The sequence below is a fragment of the Anolis carolinensis genome, chromosome 1 (assembly GCF_035594765.1).
Source record: "Anolis carolinensis isolate JA03-04 chromosome 1, rAnoCar3.1.pri, whole genome shotgun sequence".
Lineage (NCBI taxonomy): Eukaryota > Metazoa > Chordata > Lepidosauria > Squamata > Dactyloidae > Anolis > Anolis carolinensis.
In genome coordinates this window covers 145,812,139-145,826,847 of record NC_085841.1, presented here as the reverse complement: position 1 = coordinate 145,826,847, position 14,709 = coordinate 145,812,139, and the positions used below count along the sequence as shown (strand labels likewise).

The window sequence follows — 14,709 nt, the reverse complement described above, 5'->3', positions numbered from 1 at the left end:
GGGCTCAACAGCTCTGTCAGAAAAGTATTCATTGCAGCAGGCAGGAGTGTCCATTCTGAGATTGCACTGTTCTCAGAACACAGTGGCTGTTTGTTTCTATCCACATGCTATTAAATTTGGTGTTAAGCAGAGCGTCAGACTCAGAGAAAAGATGATAACTTGGGGCGATCTTTGTCTAGATCTGCCTAAACTCGACTTTATTGTTTTGCCAGAGGGGAGAATGTCTGATGGAAATCAACGCACAAAGGGAGGGAGAGGGAGATGGACTTGAGATTCCAAATCAAAAACTAAACACCAAAACGAGTCTTTAATTGTTTGAAAAGACCCTTAGCAATGTTTTTGTCTGATATATCTAAATAATTATAACAGAGATCCAGGTATTGCAGAAGAAAGAGCAATGCCCTACACACTTAGTGAGTTCAGGACATATGTAAATATACCGTCAGGCAAATTGTCTAAAATATCAAATCAGTATTTAGGCAAATAATCTAAATTCAAATAAGTGAAGAACTTTAGAGTTATGTCCAAAGCCTAAACTTGTGGCACGTTCTAACAAGCCTCAAAGGCGGCTAGATGAAGAATGGCTACAACACGTTGTCAGATTCACTGATGAATGTGTCCAGCCAGAGCTTGAAATGCGTTCTTTAAAAATTAACGTTTTCTGTATTTTAAAATTATTGTAAATCTCAAAAATTTTGATTTAGTCCTCCATCACACATGATCCAGGGACCACACACAGCATAATGCGCTAGACTGGGCCCAGGTGAAAAAGCTAGAAAAACACATGAAGGATGTAGGATAACTTTGTTTTTTTCCTGGAAGCATCCTGTATGTAAACACATCAAGTTCTATCAGAAAGTCCTTTTATCAAGCCATTGACCCTTACATTAAAAGGGTGAGAAGGAACCTTAATTCTCTCTGGGGGCCCTTCCACTCAGCCATATAACTCAGAATATCAAATCAGATAATCCAAAATATCTGCTTTGCACTGGATTATTTGAGTCCACACTGCCATGTAATACAGTTCAATGTGGAATTTATACAGCTGTGTGGAAGAGGCCTCTGAGGCAAAACCTAGTTTTCTGGTGATTCTGATAAAAGGTTAATGGGATATTAGCTATCTTGTATATGTGAGTGACCACACTGAGGCCCCTTCTACACTGCCATATAAAATCCAGATTTTCTGCTTTGAAATGGATTATGTGGCAGTGTAGACTCATATAATCCAGTTCGAAGCAGATAATATGGATTATATGGCAGTGTAGAAGGGGCCTGAGACATCAAATACCTGAAAGCTGGGAATGAACATGAAGCTCAAGAAGTGCCCTAACCATTTTGAGCCTGGCTTGTAAACATGCTTTGTAAGAAAGATGCAAAACATAGAGTCCCATTTCCTTGAACTATTAAGACACAAACAGGAGGGATGGGGGAAAGGAGAACAAAGTACTGTGTGTTCCTCATCCTTTCTTATGATGAATAGACAGTTCTTAGTTCAAAACTCCAAAATGTTTACAAGGACTCTAAAAAACCTGAGCTTCACACTAGGCTGAATGAGGCAACACAAATTCTTCTGCCATGGTAGATATAATGAAAGAGCAGCCTAAACCTAAACCATTGTTGGTTAATTTATTGCTGTATTTTTACTGCAGTTGGGTGCATATTTTCCTAATGGGCAAAAATAAAGCAGGTGATCTTGGGTACAATGCCCCTTGACTTGCGGAGCAGCAAAGTGAAGAGAAAGCCATTCATTGGTCTGCCTTAGATGGGAAATTGTTTTTAGCAGCCGTGGGATAAAATAATTTTAATAACTTTTTAAAGTATACCTAATTAAATCCTGTTCCACTTGAAGTCAACTGTTAACCTTGCACCCATTAAAGTAGCAGATTGCCAAACCAGGCAAACAAGACATTTAATTGACACTATTTTTAAAACGGAAAATGTTTTTTAAAATGAACAGAAATGGATATGAACATGTGGGGGCGTTTGCAGGGGTGTGTCTGTTTTGAAGCAGTGAAAGCAATCTTGTGCACTTTGTCCTGTAGCAATTCCTTTTACAAGCAAAAAGGATATCCAAGTCCCTGCTTTCCAAGCACATTTCTTTTCTTGTATCTACAGTCTGTTCCGAATGGTTTCTAAGAAATAGGAGGTGGTCCATCTGGACCAATCAGAGCACTAGGCTGTCTCAAACAAAACAACTTAGCCTTCTGACCTGCCAGCTTCAACTTTTCCCCTCTACTATCTGTTAACATTTCTTCTTCTGCTGCTGTGCTGAGGCTGCTTTCTCTTCTGTAAATATGTTTTCATTAAAACACTTTCGAAGAAACTGGAGGCCGGATCATCCAAAGAGAGTCATGAATGCCCTTGCGAAAACAAAAAATTATGAAACTGAATTTTAAAATCCTTTAGACTGCAAGACCAAACACACTTTTGAGGGAATTGACTCCATTGACCTCAGGGGGCCTTGCTTTGGAATAAATGCTGCGAGGCCCTTTACAGTATTGCACGTCACCCGAGCAGTCTGCAACCTTTCCATGACAAATGTTTCCACAGTTCTTATCAGATGATGACGTTGTTTCCAAATTACTCCGTTCATGTTCATTGGGAACCAATCTGTCCGTTTTTACAATCAATACATATGCTTACACTTCTGCATTGTGTTACTTGGGTTGGAGAGTAAATATTTGTATTTGTTTTGAAACGAGTCCCCAAGACATATATTGACAGTGGGGTTGAGCTCATACATTTTAACCAGGAATAGGTTTTTACAGACAAGGCACTCAAAGAGCAGCACCTAGTGACAGAATGGGGCATTTTCAAAGCACAGCAGTTTTTCTAAGGGGTTGTCTACATGGGTATCCTACTCACCTTGTATATAGTGCTAACAAAATACATATGGTTCTTGAGGAATGGGATCTAGGGCCTCATCTACATTGCCATGTACTGCATTGTATGGTCAGTGTAGCAGGCCCATAAAGGTAAAGGTAAAGGGCTCCCCCTGACATTAAGTCTAGTTGTATTCAACTCTTGCGGTTGGTGCTCATCTCCATTTCTAATCTGAGGAGCCAGAATTGTCCAAGATCATGTGGCCAGCATGACTGCATGGAGCACTGTTACCTTCCCACTGAGGCGGTACTTATTGATCTACTCACATTTGCATGCTTTCGAACTGCTAGGTTGGCAGACAGGAGCTCACCCCGCTCCCTGGATTCGAACCACCGACCTTTAGGTCCGCTGCAAAAACACCTCTCTCTTCACAAACAGGCAGGGAGAAAATCTCTGTTTCAAGATCCCAACCACTGCCACCATTAAATGTAACACCCACACAGCCCAAAGCTCTTCATATTGAGGCTGAGGGAATCTTTTTCTTAATATCCCACACCTCTGCCAACATTAAACATGGGACCTCAATTCCCACTAGGACAGGGGGGGCGACCCTTATTTCAGGATCCCAGTCACTGCCAGCTATAAACACGTGCGTGCGCGTGAATGAAGTGATGTGACACTGAGGGGAAGAATGTGAGACAAATCTTCACTGACTCTATGTAGAGCAATTCACCACTCAAAGACACTGTCTTTATTAAAAACACAGAAATGTTTATAGTTTCCTTAGCACAATAAGCGTAACTTGTTGCAAAGGTTTCTTTCTTTAGTTTCACTTACAGTAGAGTCTCACTTATCCAACATAAACGGGCCGGCAGAACATTGGATAAGTGAATATGTTGGATAATAATGAGGGATTAAGGAAAAGCCTATTAAACATCAAATTAGGTTATGATTTTACAAATTAAGCACCAAAACATCATGTTATACAACAAATTTGACAGAAAAAGTAGTTCAATATGCAGTAATGCTATGTAGTAATTACTGTATTTACGAATTTAGCACCAAAATATCACAATGTTTTGAAAACATTTACTACAAGAATGCATTGGATAATCCAGAACATTGGATAAGTGAGACTCTACTGTATATATAATAGGGATCTTTCATTCTTTAATATCAACAACTTGGCTGAAACTTTGTCTCAACAGTTTCCTTTACTTTTCCCTCAGCATTACCCAGCTAAGAACCAGGACCTGAGCTAGTCCTTTTATACTTCAATACAGCATCTGTAGCTGCACACTTAAATGCATATCATTTTCCCTCTAGCACATAGGCTGGAAACTGAACTGAACACACAGAAGTCTTTCTTCTAGCTCCCCTCGCTAGAGCCTGCACACAACTCAACTCCCTCTTAAAAATGTTTCCTCCCCTTTTCTCTCAGCTAGCTCCGCCCCCTTCTTACTAGCCTCACCAAATTGTTACATTTCTACAGAAGCAGCTATGTTACCATGGCGATTCGCAGCCAATCAGAAGTGGCTAACTCCTGTCCACCTTCACCATTTAAACCACATTAAATAACATAGACAAAAATACCCATTAAAATAAAGTTTTCCGTTACATCCGCAAATTCAGCAGCTCAGCGGTTTAACATGCTGTGCCACTGGTTGCTCCTGCAGTTTAACTGCACAACTGAATTATATGAGTGTACGTACAGTGGCCATATAAATCAGTTTCAAACTACATTATATTGCAATGTAGTTAGGGTCTAATTTAATTCTTTTTATTCCTGGAAGATTTTTCTACATGAACAATGTGACTATTTCTATTTTAACATACTTTTTTAGGTGTGGGAGACTATTGGCTTTCAGAGTATTGACGTTTTGAAGTTAATAGAAGCAACAGCTAGTTGTTGAAAAGGATCAGACCCCACAGTTCCATTGTTACCTCAGTAGAATTTGTTACCTCAGTCCTCCAGCCAGTTTGTTTCGAGTTAAGCTAACATCCACAAAAATATCTTTTTCCCAACTCTGTGTGTTAGAAACCACTTTTTTATCATGTCAGATTGACTTGATAATGTACTGCAAGTCGCTTCTGGTGTGAGAGAATTGGCCGTGTACAGAGACGTTGCCCAGGGGACATCCAGATCTGTTACTGGGAGGCTTCTCTCATGTCTCTGCAAGCTAGAGCTGACAGACAGAAGCTCACCCCATCTTGAGGATTCAAACTGGCAACCTTCAGGTCAGCAATCCAACCTTCAGGTCAGTTCACAAGGATTTAACCCATTGCACTACCACAGCTCCTTGAAAACACTTGAGAAGTACAGATTACAACTACATTTTTCTCCAAGCCCTGTTTCCTGCCCTGAAATATAAAGCTGTTATGATAGCATGACAGTATTAAGTTGCACCTTTAAAAAGGCAATTGCAGAGGTCACGTTGCTCATGATTCATCTTTGGAAAACAGAGTAGGGAGGAAAAATACCTTTGTTATATTTTGTAACTCTTCCCATGCAGAAAATCTTCATTGTCAGCCAAATAATTGGCAAAAGAGTCATATGGCTGACAGGTGGAGGAAGACCTTTGTCATCTGAAGTTTTTTTGAGAGATTGGTTAAGTTGAAACTATGCAATATGGTAATATGCCAGACCAGTTTCAGCTGGCAAGAGCAGCCATGATTGCTAATTGAAAAATTAATATTAGACCAGGTTTTGAATTTTGAAAATTTGTTGTTTGTTTTCAATTTTGAAGTCTAGATTGTGCATTTTCATACTTTGGCACTAATTTATTGGTAAGGTAATTTGTCAGTTACCAAATATTAAACGCCAGGAAATGCCAATTATTCAAGAGTGCCAGAATTCCAAGATTTGCCAAATATTATTGACAGTATACCAGATTGGTTTGTGTATGCATAACAGTTGGTATGTTGATCCATGGCTCAGGAAACCAGGATTCAAATCCCCGCTCAGTCATAGAAGTCCACTGGGATTCCTTGGCCAATTCTTAGTCTCTCAGCTTCAAAGGAAGACAAAGGCAAACCCAAAGAGAATATCGTGATAGGTTCGTCTTAGGTTCACCATCAATCAGATACAACTTGAAGGCACAAAATAGCAATAACAACAGTAACAAATACCAACCCCAGCTAGTAAAAATACTAAATAACACCTTATGGCAACCACATAAAGTATAAATATTATCATATAAAATATTTAAATCAAAGATAATAAGACTAAAATATTGAGTAGAACTTTTGAGGAACTTTGGTAAATAGCTGATACAGGTTTTTGACCAGGAAACTGGGATGCGGAGAATGCTAGATGGGCAGAAATCTTCCAGATCATGCTGTCTCTCTAATCCTGGCATGGGCAAACTTGGGCCCTCCAGGTGTTTTGGACTTCACCTCCCACCATCCCTAACAACCTCAGGCCCTTTCCTTTTCCCCCTCAGCCGCTTAAGTCCAAAACACCTGGAGGGCCCAAGTTTGCCCATGCCTGCTCTTATCTCTAAGGTACCTGACCATTGTTACCCCCTTGTTGCAGATGGACGTTAGAAAGAGAATACCCCCCCCCCCAAAGAATTTGTGACTGAGAGGGTGCTTAAACCAGGGATTTCCAGATACACAGCTCACTTTCCGAGTCCTCAACTAGGTCAGCTTTCAAATGCAGAGAATTGTCTGTAAAGTGAACACAAAACATTTTGCTACCTGGGGCAATGTTCTATATTTTGCATAACCAAAATGGAAACAGAAACTTGTTCTTAAAATGTGTGTCCCTCCCTTTGGAACAAAATGGAATAGAGTTGCCAAGTTTTCACCTAGAAATTGTTTGTGTCCTCTTTAAGGCGCCTCAGGCTCTGCCTGAGGCACAGCAGCAAGTGACACACCTGCACGTTTAAGTTAGATATTGCAGAATACAAGTCATCTTGGCACATGAAGCTGAAAATCACTTAGGCACTCCTCCCTGGAAGTAATAATATAATTAAACTTGCTGCCACTTTTTGACATTCAAAGGATTCTTCCTAAGTTGACTTCCTCTCTCTCCCTAATAGTAAGGCCACCCCTGCTTGCCAGACCCTAGATCAGTGGTTCTCAACCTGGGATCCCCATATGTTTTTGGCCTACAGTTCCCAGAAATCCCAGCCAGTTTAACAGTTGTTAGGATTTCTGGGAGTTGAAGGCCAAAAACATATGGGGTCCCCAGGTTGAAAACTACTGCCCTAGAGGCTGGGCTACTCTTGGCTTGGTAAATCATAAATTGAGCACAAGCAAGGCTACTCATGTCTGCAAGAGGACACTTGAGAACCATGAAATACTTATGCTGAAAAGTTCAGCTGATCCCTGGTGGTGCTGCCTTGTCTGTACAGTTAGTCCTCTTGCTGTGAGTCAGGAAAGCACTCCAATGACATGCCCATACTGGCCCCAGCAGGGCTGATTACAATTGGAACAAGACACACTTTTCTTTGTTTTTCTGATCAGACCTAAGAATAGCATCTAGTGATGCCACAAGAACCAAGCTACAAGCATGCCATGAAGCATAATACACTAAGCATCCACCAAAGCTGCACATAATATGCCTTTCAAATAAAAATCACCACGTCCAAAAATGAGGAAATTCAACACACACACACACACCTTTCAAGGCAGCGGTCTTGCCCTGAGAGTCTTCTTCTCACCCTGACAACCAGAAAAAGGAACCAGTTGTGAAATCTGGAAACTCTACTCCCAGCATACAATCTAGCTGGATTTTGGTTAAGCGCAAAAGGAAAAGCGTGGCTCGAGGCACATACTTGATTCACTTCTGCTGAGAGGTCCCCATTCTTGGATGCAACAAGCCCTGAGTTGATCCACTGCACCCCTCCCATCACCTGCTGCCCGCCTCATCATGCCCCAGTCACCAAAAGAACAGAGAGTTTGGGAATCATTATAAAACCATATTCCACCCTTAATCATGGAATACAATACACAGATATAAAAGCTGTGTTGTCAACAGTTGCAAAGTCAATGTTTTTCTAGGCTGGGCTTATTAATTGACCCAACCCAGAATGCATGTTTTCTTAAATTAGGCAAGCACAAGTTGTTGTCCACCCATCTGATGCATATGTTATGGTCTGTTACATTCTTGGCAATCAACTTACTTTTTGTTACCTGCCAGGCAACAACAGCAGCAGGTTTATCCATGGATTGCCATATATAGCTGATGATTGGCTGGGAGGTCACATGTACTACAAGTTTCTGTTACATAAATTGCAGTGTACCTGCTGTCTCTTAATAAAAAATTGACTGAAGCGAGAAGATAAAATTAGGTTTTTGAGTGGTAAACACAGGGGAATCCGATGTGAATCCAGTTGTAGAAAGGAGCGTCTATTATGTGGTTAAATGAGCTTTCCATTCCAGGTACATCCTGACTCAGCCTCTAAGACCAAAAAACTAGGTGTCAGATTAAAAGGAGTAGGGAATGTAACACAAAAAGCTCACTATCATTAACTTCTGCAGGCAAATCGCAAGAAAGAAATGACCAGTAGAGTGAACGCTTGCTATCTGATGGGTTGGTTCTAGGCTCCCAAAATTCATGGACACACAAGTTCCATTATATACAATGGTATAATAAAATGCTGTCCCTTGTATACAACGTCAAATTCAAATTCAGCTTTTTGGCACAGCTGGCTAGTAGACAGCTGCAATAAATCACTACTGACCGAGAGGTCATGAGTTCGAAGCCAGCTCAGGTCAGGGTAAGCTCCTGACCATAAATAGTCCAGATGCTGTTGACCCATACAGCCAAAAGACAGTTGCATTTGTCAAGTAAGAATTAGGTACCACTTATGCGGGGATGCTAATTTAACTAATTTACAACGCCATAAAATTTCCAGCAGTATGCAGAAAGAGGAGGAAGTTTCCATCAAAAGGACTCGGTGTTACAGTGGGTGATGAAGCAGCAGCTCCCCCTGTGGCCGGAATCGAGCATATCCTCATGAAGCCAAAAGCTGGAGTGTTAAATTGCCTCTGTGCCTCTGTCTATATGTAATTGTCTATATATGTTGTTTGTCCAATGGCATTGAATGTTTGCCATTATATGTGTATTGTGAGCCGCCCTGAGTCTCCTTCAGGATGTGAAGGGAGGAATATAAATACTATAAGTAAGTAAGTAAATAAATAAATAAATAGGAGATAGAATCTGTGGATGTAAAATCTGTGGCTATGGAGGGCTGACATCCAAAGCATTGACTTGGGTGGAGGAAGGGAGGAGTGTGGATCAATGTTTTACCCCATCAGAACCTCCATCCTAAAAAGCCTACGTATTCTTCTCAGATCATGAAAGATCTAGTGAACACACTAGAACACACCTACAATGTCCACTGTTAGATCTATGAATAATTACTGCTCTTATTCTTCTTTCTTTGATGCAAATACATCCCATGTTGCCCATTAAACTGTAAGACTGCACCTTCAATTGGGAGTGGGATACTGAACTTTATGGGATTTATTCCTGAGTAAATACTGACATAAATCCTACTGTTGCTTTACATGGAAGCACCCACTTGATTGTGCTTCTTCTTCTATCTTTTATCTGTGTGCCTTTGCTTTAAATTTGTTTTGAGAAAGGCCAATTCTAGTTTGAAACATGGCGGTTTGCACTTCTAACTGATTTCTGGTTGATCTTTCAAACTCTTTGGATTACTTTAAACCTATGAAAAATATGCCTAACTAAACATGAATAGAAATAAGCTGCACAACTATTATATATCAAGGATATGAATGTTGAGTATGCTGGTTTACTTCAATTCTTTTTGACTTATTACCGAAGGGCCATGCGTCACTGGGACTGAAACAAGCAACTTGATCTGATGTTGTTTCTGCTGCTTCATGAAATGTTGGTACAGCATGTCTGCCAAATATCTATTAATATACCACTCATCTCCTTTCACAAAGTAATGCCACTTCAATCCAAGCTTCTCTCACACCCCCTTGAAATGTAAAAGTGTTTAAGGGAACCACCCACCTATGTTATATCAGTTCACTGATGAAGGGAATAGCAAAAGGTGTGTGTGTGAAAGGAAGGTAGTGTCCCCACATAAGAATTCTGCCCCATCCCACAAAATTTTCTTTAATCCTCAATTTTCTAGCACTGCAGAGAGTGAGATACTGATAATCCAAGCAACGTAGAACATTTATGGTATTCACATGCCCTTAGGAACTTTTCCTGCCCTTTGGATACCCAAACAGTTTTTCTAAATGCTCTACTGACATTTTAAATTACTGCAATACTAGAAGTTTGACAACTGATAAAAAAATTGAAAGGTGGGGGCAGAATTATTTTGTGGGTTCTTCATCCCCCTGCTACACTGCTGATTTGCTGACTTATGGAATATATAGCTCACAAATAGTCACTGCGTTCAGTCAAAGTTGACACAGCTCTGGGTGTGCCCTTTAGAATGACCAACTCTACCACAAACTCCTGTGTTTCAGCTTATTTTGTATGATCTTCCATTTCTCCCTTATATTTAGAACAGTGGTTCCCAACCTTTGGGCCTCCAGGTGTTCTGGACTTCAGATCCCACAGTTTCTAACAACTGGTAAGCTGGATGGGATTTCTGGGAGTTGAAGTCCAAAACACCTGGAGGCTCAAAGTTGGGAACCATTTATTGGTTATTCCCTCCCCCCCCCCCTTCCCATATCATAATCAATGTTTATTTCGACAATGGCGATGTGGATGAGGGGAATAACTGGAAAACAGGGGGAAATGGTTTTATTCCTTCATACTCCCCTCCCCTGTAAAATGGACTATCCTTCTCTGTCTAGCACCCCCTTGTTGTTTCTGCCCAGATAATGGAACAGTAACATCTTGTAGTACCTTTAAAACTAATTGATAGTGAGAAGTTAGTAGCATGAACTTTTCTACACTTAAGTATCTGAGATTCATACAAGTCAACAAAAACATATGCTACAACTTTTCTTTCAGTTAGTTTCGAAGATGCTACAAGGTCCCTCTGCAGTTTGGTGAAGCATGTGTATACCCAAATCTCCCTTTCTTTCTATTACTGTACATTTGTTTAGTATCAAAGTGCTGTACTATCATAACATCATAGTTGGAGCTGTTTCATTTCAACTAATACAATGAGAACAAATGCCATCTTAGCTGTACCGTTATTGGATGTGTCCTACAATATGAAAACTTCCAGATTGGTTTCTGACAGGTGGTCTCAGTTCTCTGTGAACCTCCTTATGGATGAGGTATGGTTGCACATCAAGATATGCTTCTGAGAATGATTCTGTTCTATTTCCTCTGAAATTGAGCAAGCCACTAGGAGCTGATATGAATCTCCAGAGGAAACAAGAAGTTCACCTCTCCTCATGTTTCCATCTTCCTTATTGCCAAGAGCAGTTTGGTCTTGGGTTAAAATGAGAACATTTCATGATAACACTGTGCTGAACATCACAGTGGTTCAGCCAGTAAGCAAGGGAGAAACCACAGGGGCAAAGATGGTTAACAAATGTTTCAGGCAGTATTAATTGGCATTTTATTGTTATTTCTGTAGTATAAAATGTTCCATTCTAAATAGAGTTCTATTATGGCACAGTAGAGACTAAAACTGACCAGACCAAAGTTTAAAAAACATATTTTTTTTGGTAATGTAGGAAAGGAGGGACATCATTACATTCATATAATTCTTTTTATCTTAACCTTATTAGCATCAGAGTTATCCCTACCAATAGAATAAATGAGAACAGGGTAGGCTGAAGAAACCTGTAGAAAGAGATCTGTGGATCACACCAGTTATATCGTTCTCAGATATGCACACCTTTTAAGTTATTAAACTAAGAATGTCCTTAGGCCTTTCAAATTCTTTACAATTTTGTGATTGCTCAGAAATTCATTGACCACTGCCAATTATTGATTCAGAAGAAACCTCAAAGATCTCCAGCTCCATGCTGATGTAGGAAATCTGCAACTACAGCATCCCAGATCTGTAGCTATCCAGTACCTGCATTAAAATCACTAAAAGGGAAACATAGAATCATAAGATTGGAAAAACCGAAGGGTCATTCATTCAAAACCCATTCTGTCATGTAGGAATCAAGGCATCCTGACAGATAGCCAGCCAGCTGGAGGAGGAGGAGCCACTCCCATGCAGCATATTCCACTGTCAAACATCTCTTACTCTCAGGAATTTTTTTCTCAATGTTTAGATGAAAGCTCTTTTCTTATAGCCTGATCTAACACCAAACAACTTATAAGGAAAATCAGGTAAATTTTTGAATTCTGGGAGTTGTTCATGGATGGATCGTCACATTTTCTTATTTAGAATCCCAACAATGAATACCTTGTCCCAGTCAGTCCAGACTACATTTCCTGCACTATATTCTTTCTGAAATGAGTCCAAAAATTAAAATAAGAATGTAAGGGAAGAGAGGGGACAGATGGCATGATTTAAAGACTGACAGATCATGTTCAGCAAACAAATACGCAAGTCAGGCTAGGTCCTCCTCCATGTAAAAATAAATGTAACCAGTGCTATTTTTGTTTGTAGTGCATTGAGGAAAAAAGAGGGAGTATCCTGAAAAGACAGCCCTACAGTAATCTAGGACCTCATCAGACGGAAGTCCTCAAGCCGGGGGAAAGTGGGAGCATCTGTGGGACAGCTGGACAAATCCAATGGGCAGCGTGGGAACCCGTCACCCTGCACCCCACATTGCCCACATTGCCATCCCATGGGAGAAAGCATCACTGCCCAGCTTCCCTCCATACTTTTCCCGATTTACTGGATGAGAACACGAAAGCCTCCATGTTCTCAGGACTCCCTCCTACAACACTTACAGGATGAAGCCAGGGCAGAGCCCCACCAGAAGTAGCCCTGTGGCATGTTGTGGGCTCTGGTGGACTCAGTCCTGCAAGTGTCATAGGACAGGGTCAAAGACTAATGTAATGAGGTCCCTAGAGAGGAAATGTGCAACGATGCAGCATGAAACAGTAGAGAAGCAGAAACACAAGTATATTTGGACCATTTGGAAGGCAACACTGAAAAAAACTGTCTATCTCTTTTTTTTAAAATACATTTTTATTGGTGTTTTCTACATACAATATAGTAAAACCCAAATGCACAAAAGAAGAATATAGTGGTGAAGGAAAGGAATAGGGGTTTGGAAAAGTGACAAAGTAATAGCTAGACAAAACCAAAACAAACCCAAAGAATACCCAACCACCACCCCCACTTAAAATAAGATTGACTTCCATCTTAACACAGTATCGTATCAATTATTTAATTTCAAGCTGTGTTTGGTTTTTTTCAATTCTATCTAGTGTCTCTGGTTTAAAGATTTGTTTTTGTTTGCATATTTCAGTATTTAATATATCTTATCTTCTATTACATTTTAGATAATCACGTTATATTTTTCTTCCTTCAAGTAATTTTTGACCAATTCCCAGTTTGTCTGTTTCATCGGTCTGCCATTAGTGTTTTGTAACCAATAAGTTAATTTGTCCATATTCATAATCTCCCAGACTTTGTTTATCCATCCTCTTATCTCCGGCATTTCCTTGTCTTTCCAAGATTTGGCCAGATTCATTCTAGCTGCAGTTGTTAAGTAATTAAATAAGACTTCCTTATTTCTATCTCTATCTATGTCTAACATCCCCAGGAGGAAGTGTTTTGGATTCAGATCAATTCTAATTTGCAACATCTTTTGAATTCTCCAATGTATCTCTTTCCAGTAGGCTTTCACTTTTTTGCATGTCCACCAGCAATGGAAGAACGTCCCCACTTCTACTCCACATTTCCAACATTTATTTGTGGCTTTTTTGTTAAATTTTGCAATTTTTTGTGGTGTCCAACACCATCTATAAAATATTTTAACCCAGTTTTCTTTCAAATCAGTTGCATACGTATATTTGAGCCTTATATTCCAACATTTTTCCCAATCTGCCAATTGTATTGGTTTTCCCAAATTTTTTGCCCATTTTAACATACACTCCTTGATCAATTCCATTTCTGTTTCCCATTCTAATAGTTTTTTATAAAGTTTTGATATCGTCTTTTTTTCTAATTTCATGATCATTTCCCAATATCCTTCCTTGTCCTCGAATCCTAGTTTCTTGTCTTTGTTATAATATTCTTTTAGCTGGATGTATTGAAACCAGCCTATATTTGTAAATTGTTTACTCAATCCTTCCTGACTTTTTACTTGGTAATTATTGTTCACCCTTATTAGAATATCTTTATATCTTGGCCAGTTTTCTCTTCCTAATTCTTTTCTTTGACAGGCTTCGAGTGGTGAGATCCATAATGGTGTTTTTAGATGAAATCTCCTTTTGTATTTATCCCAGATTTTCATTAGCGAAGATCGAATAAAGTGGTTCCCGAAATTTTTTTCTATTAATTTTTTGTCATACCAAAGGTATGCGTGCCACCCTGATCTTAAATCCGCCCCTTCTAATGTTAAAATTTTTGTTTTTTTTTAGTGTGGCCCAGTCTTTAATCCATGTTAGTCCACATGCGTCATGATAGAGCTGGAGGTTAGGTAAGCCTTATCCCCCTCTTTTTTTCTCATCTATCAAGTGTGTTCTTTTAATTCTGGGGTTCTTCCCCATCCAAATGAATTTACTCAGGTCCTTATTCCAATTTTTAAATCTTTGGGTACTTCTTATGATTGGGATATTTTGGAAAAGGAAAATCATTTTTGGGAGTATGGTCATTTTTATTGCTGATATTCTCCCTAGCAGTGAGAGTTTGAGATGTTTCCATTTTTCTAGATCTCTTTTAATTTCTTTCCATTTGGTGTCATAATTATTTTCCAGAAGTTGAGAATTTTTAGCCGTTAAAGTTATGCCTAAGTATTTAATCTTTTTTCTGATTTGGATTCCCGTTTTTTCTGTTAACTTTTTTTGTCTAGAGT

At 39.6% G+C, this 14,709-nt stretch overlaps 1 long non-coding RNA gene across 4 annotated transcripts in view; it reads left to right on the top strand.

The window, feature by feature from the left end:
* The window catches only part of LOC134299858 (uncharacterized), a 99,850-nt gene that overhangs the window by 21,487 nt on the left and 63,654 nt on the right, over positions 1–14,709 (top strand). The window contains exon 5 of one of the 4 annotated variants that reach the window (XR_010007096.1): positions 11,891–12,827. The exons of the other annotated variants lie outside the window; for them this stretch is intronic. This is a non-coding gene — a long non-coding RNA (uncharacterized LOC134299858). Of the gene's footprint in view, positions 1–11,890; positions 12,828–14,709 lie in introns of those variants that run through there. 4 annotated transcript variants of the gene reach the window in all.